Source organism: Saccostrea cucullata, unplaced genomic scaffold (assembly GCF_032062105.1).
Source record: "Saccostrea cucullata isolate Sc308-1 unplaced genomic scaffold, CSIRO_AGI_Scuc_v1 ctg1260, whole genome shotgun sequence".
NCBI classification, from domain to species: domain Eukaryota; kingdom Metazoa; phylum Mollusca; class Bivalvia; order Ostreida; family Ostreidae; genus Saccostrea; species Saccostrea cuccullata.
Genome location: NW_026928677.1, coordinates 145,521 through 153,136, shown reverse-complemented (window position 1 = coordinate 153,136; position 7,616 = coordinate 145,521). Strand labels below are relative to the sequence as shown.

At 33.3% G+C, this 7,616-nt stretch overlaps 1 long non-coding RNA gene across 1 annotated transcript; it reads left to right on the top strand.

Annotated features, from left to right (window-relative positions):
- Positions 1–2,312: 2,312 nt before the first annotated feature.
- LOC134278397 (uncharacterized) lies at positions 2,313–6,488 on the top strand. Its single transcript, XR_009994438.1, has 3 exons — positions 2,313–2,454; positions 3,638–3,810; positions 6,193–6,488. It is a non-coding gene; the product is annotated as an uncharacterized LOC134278397 (long non-coding RNA).
- Positions 6,489–7,616: the final 1,128 nt, after the last annotated feature.

Here is a 7,616-nt window from a genome sequence, read left to right as displayed (position 1 = left end):
GGGGCCGGGAACCAGTTTTTGAAGGGAGTAGTCGTTCTTTCCAAAGAAAAAATTCAAAAAATAAAATTAAATAGAAAGAAATGAAATAAACGTGTTTTTAATACAAATATGAGAAATACACATTATTCAGTAATATTTCAGCGAGTTTTATCGATAAGTGAGGGAATACTCCGAATATAAAACAGTGCATCTTTATATGGAAGCACTCATTTCTCATATAGCGGGCTGTAGAACCATCCATGGTTCAGAAAGGTTAGTTTTTAAATGTTGTTTTTGTTATCTACTGCTGTATAGACGTTCATTGAAGATGTATATTAAGTTTTATGATAGAGTATGCCAAAATGCATTGTTCACACGCGTCCGTATTGGCTATAGACAACAGAAATACAGTGACCTACATTATAGACGGCATGCAGCCTACATGTAAAAACTATATAATGTTTTACGGGCTAAAATTGATTAATAAACTGATTTGACCATATCAGTCGACATAAAGAGCTAAACAGGAAGAGGGATAACATTTAGGAAAGCAATACCGACTTTCTATTGGTGTTAGAAAATGGTAATTATGTTCCCCAAACGAAGTTGGGGAACATATTGTTTTTACTCTGTTTCTTATTATGTTCCCCAAACGAAGTTGGGGAACATATTGTTTTTACTCTGTTTCTTATTAAGGTCTTCCGACTTCCTTCGGAAGACCTTACTGTTTTTCTTATGTTTCCTATTATTATTATTTTTCCCTTTTCATAGTACACGTGATTTCTCCGAAACTACTGAACTGATTTCAAAGATTTTTTCAGGAATGATGCATTGTTGTAATATCTCCAGACCTTTTTTTCATTTTTTTGAAAATCACTTCCGGTCGCATTTTTTGTCCGATTTTCTTTTTTTAAGTTGTCATTTTGTCCAAGCATCTTCTTGTAAACCACTCAAGATTGAATCATGATATTTTCAGGGATTATAAAACATCTTATTGAGTTATGCATGACGTCTTTTAATTTCGCATTCGTCACTTCCGGTCGACACAGGAAGGGATGTTTAATTTTAAGATTTTTTGAAAAAATTAACGGGATTGATTAAAGGCAAATAGAACATATATTTTTATTCACAATCCTCAACAAAAAGCATCCATCAGAAGTACTTCCGGTAAAAACCGGAAGTAGTCGAAAATTCAAAGTCTTTCCTTTTAATAAAAATAAATCAAATAAAACGATTGAATTTGAGTTTTTCAATTTTTTCTGACTTGCTGACTGTGATGTCAGCCGGAAATAATGCCGGAATTGTCAAAAGTCGTCAAATGACGTCACTTCCGGTCAAAACGCGTAATTACTTTTGCACCGAGAATAGTTTGGCAAGAAATATACAACAAAAGTTGTGCGTAATTATGAGAGCTTTCATATAAGATTAAGGAAAAGGGGCTGGCCCCTATAATTAGGCCAGGGGTAAATAGATCATAAACGTTTTTTTTTCTGAGTGCTAAAAATATTAATTTTTTAATGGTAACAGTTATACTATGAAAAATTTTATCTGAAATCATTTCGAATTGATGAAAAACCCTGTCATTTGGTATAAAGATAAACAAACTCCAAACTATATTTGTTTTTTATAAAACAAATATGTGGGAAACCTTACATGGACAAGTTGTCTAGCTACTGTAGCCAGTCAAGCCTTTACTGTGCCACTAACGCACAGTTTTAGCAGGGACCTATATACTAACATAGGTCCCTGGTTTTAGTTGATGCATCAGTAAGATAAAGTGTTGATTCGGTGTTTCTCTGTTTTCTTTTTATGCAAGTAATTTAAAATGTGATGTATGTACACAACAAAAGGTGAAATCAAAATGGGTTTTTTCTGCATTTGTATAGGTGTAAACAACGCGCGGCATTGTGGGAAACGGGAAGGTACTAAAGACTTGATATGCTAAAATCCTGATTTGACCTGATTAAAAATTGTCAGTAATATTCCAAACAAATGAATTCTTGTAAAACATAATGCATCATAGTCAAAGGTCTTTAAAATAAGACATTTTAAGTACTCAATATTATCATTTAATTTAAAATAAAAACATCGGGTAATTTCAGGTCTTTAGTACATCCGGGTTTCAGTGTGTCCCATCGAAATCGGCAAATCGGACACATGTTGATCATGTTTACAAAGTGAAGTTGAGGATTTTCTCACCATACAAGCCGTATGTAAACATGCACGGACATTTTATCTGCAGCTCAAAGTACTTTATTAATCCTCTGGAGCATTATTCTAAGCAAAATTATCCGATTTATATATTCTTGTGTGAATATTGTTTACGAGGAAATTCCGACTGTCACAGTAATCAACAAGGATGAACACTCTTGACTCTGTTTCGGATTCCCCAGTGATAATTGTATCGAATGATTAAAGAGCTGACGGTTACATTTTAATTTATGATTGGCGTGGACCATGGGAATGAATTCGAAGGTAAGATTTTTGTTTACCTAAAATTTACATTATATTACTATGGCAGCTTAGAGCATTTATCAGCTATTTTTAGAAATACACAGACACAGCGATATATTAACTGTTTTACAGTTCAGACGCTCTCAGTTAGCCTTTTAAAATCCCCACAGCTTTAAATTTTATTTAAATATGTGTGAGCATGTAATTTCAACAAGACTTGCTTTCAACGTGTTCAAAACAAAATGTTTTTCAACTAATAATATGTTGACGGGTGTGATGTTAGGGTACGATAAGCATGGTAAGGGCAGATACTTATTCACTTTTAATTTAGATCAGGCTTGTCAAACCGCACTAGACATTTGGTGCATCGATGCATGTTCACATGGACTGAGTTCAATTCAAATTATTTTAATTCGAATTAATTTACTGCGCATTAAATTACTTTGCATTAGCTCCTTGTGAACACTAACATGACTAGGGTAAGCTAATTCCAATTAAATTTTGAGGCATGTGAAATGGCAAAATTAAGTCAAATGCTACATGTTGGTGGTCAGCTTTAAGTACTTGTGCTATTTTTGAGTGAAAAACTAAGGAAAATATAGTGTTAATCACTAAAATGTGAAAACAGACACTGTGACATTATGTCAAATACATCTGTTTATGCCTAAGGTGACATGATTTGTAAATGATGTCATAAAAGCCTAACTGAAGCCTGCATGACTGTCAAAGTAAAATTTTTATTCGATTTGGTTACTTTGCATTATGATTAGCTGTCATGTGAACACAGTTTGATTCACATTAGTTTGATTTGCATTTAATTTAGTTTACTTCGCAATAATTTACTGCGAATTAAACTCTCCGTCTGAACAGGGCACTAGACTCTAAAGTCACATGACATAGTGTAAGTTTGGCCTACAATACCACTTTAAAGCTTGAATGTAGCTCAAAGAAGCAAAGCACTGTGGGTCCAGAGTTACTGCAGAAAAAAATTTAGTATAATTTATTGACAAAAAAATTGCACACAATATAATATTGCTCAGTTAATTAAATCAATATTTTATTATGTCATATGTATGTTTCTTAGTTAAATTGCAAAAGAAATTTGTAAAAAAAAAAAAAAAAAATGTATAGTAGAGTTTGCTTTTTTTGTGATAAGGCTGCAGAAATGGTTTGTTTGTTTATTAGTCTATTGAAAATTTTTCAGTCATTTTATGATGCCACCACTTGGGATAGTAAGCTGCAAATATAGACTTGTACTCAGCACTTATTGCCTTTGAGAAGTAAGGGATCCTTTTCGTGCCAACACCCACACCTACTGTGACACAGAATCTTGGTTTATACAGTCTCTTTGGAGTAACCTGTCTCTAGCATTTAGCAGTAAGTATCAGCTTCTTATTGATACTTTGATTGATAATGTTATCATGAGAATCTCACTCATTCACTCATTTAATATATACTGGTGAATAGCTTCAATATGGACCTTTACTTGGAACTCAGGGTCATTATCCTAACATCTACTGTGAGGTTTTTAGAGTCTAATTCACTACAAATGTTGGGTGCATGGTTAGGGAACATAACTGCGTACATGTTTTTGTCTTAGGTTTGATGCAGTGAATTAAAATCAAGCCCAGCTTCATGATTATACATAGCGATTGCTCTACCACTAGGCTACCATAACAGACAATGATGTATTTGGGTTATATAGTAAAAAAAACGCTTAGGCAAACACTTATAATGAAAAGAAGCTTATCGAAAATTGAATTTTATTCCCAGTCTTTTTAAAATATATATGGAAAACTAAATGGTGTCCTGATAAGGCAATTTGTTAAAGTGTGTGTTAGAAACAATGTGCTAACACAGTGTTCTCAACACTGTTAGGCTAAGGCAACTTAGAACAACATGCAGTTGTGCTGATGCTCAACATGCTGCCATGCTAAGGCCATTCCAAGTTTTTTCTATGTTTAGCGTCTGTGTGCGCCTTGGTTTTTGACACCCCATGTTAGAAAAAACACACAACATCAGGAGTCCTGAAATTGATTAATTTAGGCAAAATTGTTGAATTTGTCAATTTCTCCAAATAATTCTGTACAGTAAGTTATATTTGGTGTATTGTAAGCATTTATTCCCTTGTTTTTGCTTAAGAATAGACATTTCTTCTATTAAAGTAGTTTAGTTAGATCAAATCATTGAAAATCATTTTAATTCTGTGTTTTATGTTTTGGCTTCTGTGTTGTTGTTTTTTTTGCGAATAGATTGGTAGGTTTTTGAAAGATGGGTGGACGCTAAACAGAGAAAAAACTTGGAATGGCCTAATACAACTTTACACAATCTGTTTATATGTGTAAGCTTGATGGCGTAGTGTAAACAGCCTGCTGAAACTTTGTTACAAACGCACTAAGTACATTGTCACTGTGTTGTCATAAGCACACTAGCCCATTCTCATAAGCGTGATAGCACATTTTTACTTCACGCTAGCATGCAAGTGTCTTAAACAATTAGCATGCTGTCATAAACTTAGTAGCATGGTGTTTTAAATGAGCTAGAGCAGCATTGTTACTTTGCGCTAGCTCATTGTTTCTTATGCGATGCTGTTTTGTCACTTCATTAGTGCATTGTTCCTAATGTGCTGTAACACCTTTATGAATGGCCTTATCCTGACACATAAAAAATCATAACCAGATACCATCTTTCTGACTGATTAGATGGTTAACAACTGTTAACCATTACCATTCCTAATAAATTTTGACATGAACAAGTTATGTACATACCCTTTATTTGAAATCATGAAAAACTAATATGTTATTTATAACATCCTCAAATGACTGCCTGTAAACCTAAATTTATAAATGATTATAGAGTTATATAGTTTTACAAATAATACACATGCAGAAACGTGACAGTATACATTTATTGACTGAGTTCGAGGGCAACATGCGTTTTGTCGGACCAAAGAACCAAACTGTCTGCCCGAGGCCGTTAGGCAGGCAGACAGTTTGGTTCGAGAGTCCGACAAAACGCATTTTGCCCGAGAACTCTGTCAATAAATGTTTTGTTATACCTTTCATTTTATTATATATTTTTTGACATACATGTATTTTGTACTATATTCTGTAATGTAACATTAGATCTGTCATTGTTTAAAACCAAAGAATGAAAATGAGATTAAGCTCCGCCCATTCTGTGATGTAAGCAGTCCAACATCTCTCCGAGCGGTCCAACATTGATTTTTTTATGCCCGCTCAGCAAAACATTAAAAATGTTAGACTTTTTTCTGTATAGATTTGTATAGGAACAATTATTTTTTAAAGGTATAACAACAGGGATTAATCTAGGGCATATTAACTACCGATATTCGGTGTTTTTCCCCTAGAGAAAATTTCCCCAAAAGTTATGATTTTCCCCGTTTGATGAGTAAAATATTCCCCTTAGAATAATAAAAACATCAAATATTTTTTTCCTTCATAAAGACTGAAAATTTAAAGTAAAATTTTTCAGTATATGAGAAATATGGTTTTAATTTACTACTTTATGTCCTTTAAATGGTCATAAAAATGCTGAAATTCAATTGGCCTCCAAGCAGGACTTGCCCTGCACTCACTCAGGTGGTTCCTCGACCCCGACTGATTTTCCCAATTTCTCAAGAAAGGGTAGTTTCCCTAAAAACCTAGATTAATCCCTGAACAATATCTTATAACTAAGTTTGATGGTTTATCTTATCTGATAAGTTGTACTTTTTAAAAAATCAATTTCTTTTGATAGGTGTGACTGTCATCTGAGTACTGAAATTTGATGCCAAGCATGATCATGATTTGCCAGAAGAGCCTCTTTTGGGAGATGACAAAGAATAAACAGCAGAATGAAATTGAAACAATCAACTGAATCAAGTCTCAGTTTAAGAAGATGATTTTAAATATATCATATTTAAATTTTGATTTGAGAAACAGACATAAATCCAAAAATATGATTATATCAATTGCTTTCAGTTTTTCAAGATAAATAGATTTTGTTGCAAAATCTAATATGTTTAATTTGGAATAAATGTTCTTTTAAATATTTGTCAGATCTTGCATGTTTACATCTGTATTGAGGTCTTCTGCTTCCAAGGGAAGACATACCAATTCTAATGGTAAAGATGATAGAGGTCTGTCTTCAGTGGCAATATATAAGATCTAATATGTGTATTTTTACAGTATAATTGAAGGAACATTGCTATCTTGGCATAAACAACTAAAGCATTAACAAATGTGCATGATTCAGAACAAAGGACATGTTATTTCAAACACAAGATCAAAGAGATGTCCAGTCACATTTCAAAGTCAACAAAGCACAAAATCTGTTTACAGTTTAGCTTATATGAGCTAAAGCTGTAGTAAAATTTTGAAAATTCACCCATTATCATCTTTATCTTAAATTCTTCAGAATTTCATTTCCTTCTCAGAACAACTGGACAAAGTTAAGTTAAACTTGGCACAGAGCATTCTTTAGTGTAGATTTCTGTGATTTAGTGATTTTCATAGGGTCACATTGACCAGCATTTTTCTCAAAATTGCTTTTAGACAGAAGCATAATATTTTCAGTGATGATAGAGCTACATGTGCTGATGTGACACATACCTCTCTCTTTCTCCGGAAGTGCAGCACGTCGGCGCTCGCTATGGCTTGTAAAAAAATCCCATCGGGGATTTAGAAAATGTTCACACCTTTTCTGCAATATCTTTTTACATGTTAATATTTTGTAAAGACATTAAGAACAAAAGTTGTGAAGAATATCACGATCTTTCAAAGGATATCAACCATAAAGGGCTTGCCCCTATAATTAAGGACTTAGAGGGACCAAAATTTTTTCCTTAATATCTGAAAAAAAATTTGAATTGTAATACGTCAAAGAAGCAAAGTTGTTCAAAATGTAATCTATTGAATTCGTCAAAATGCGTCTGGTGACGTCGCTTCCGGTCAAACCGAAAGTCATCAGAAAGTGCATATTTTTGTCATTCTTGACAAGGTTTTGGGTAACATATATCACTGAAGGCATTAAACTTAATTTTTTGTCAATACACATCACTTTTGGTCAAACCAAAAGTAGCCAAAAAAGCTTATTTTGAAGGTTTTGACTCAAAATTGAAATTATAAAGTCACTGGAGACAACTTAGCTCATTGCTTTCTTTTTGTTGACTTCACTTCCGG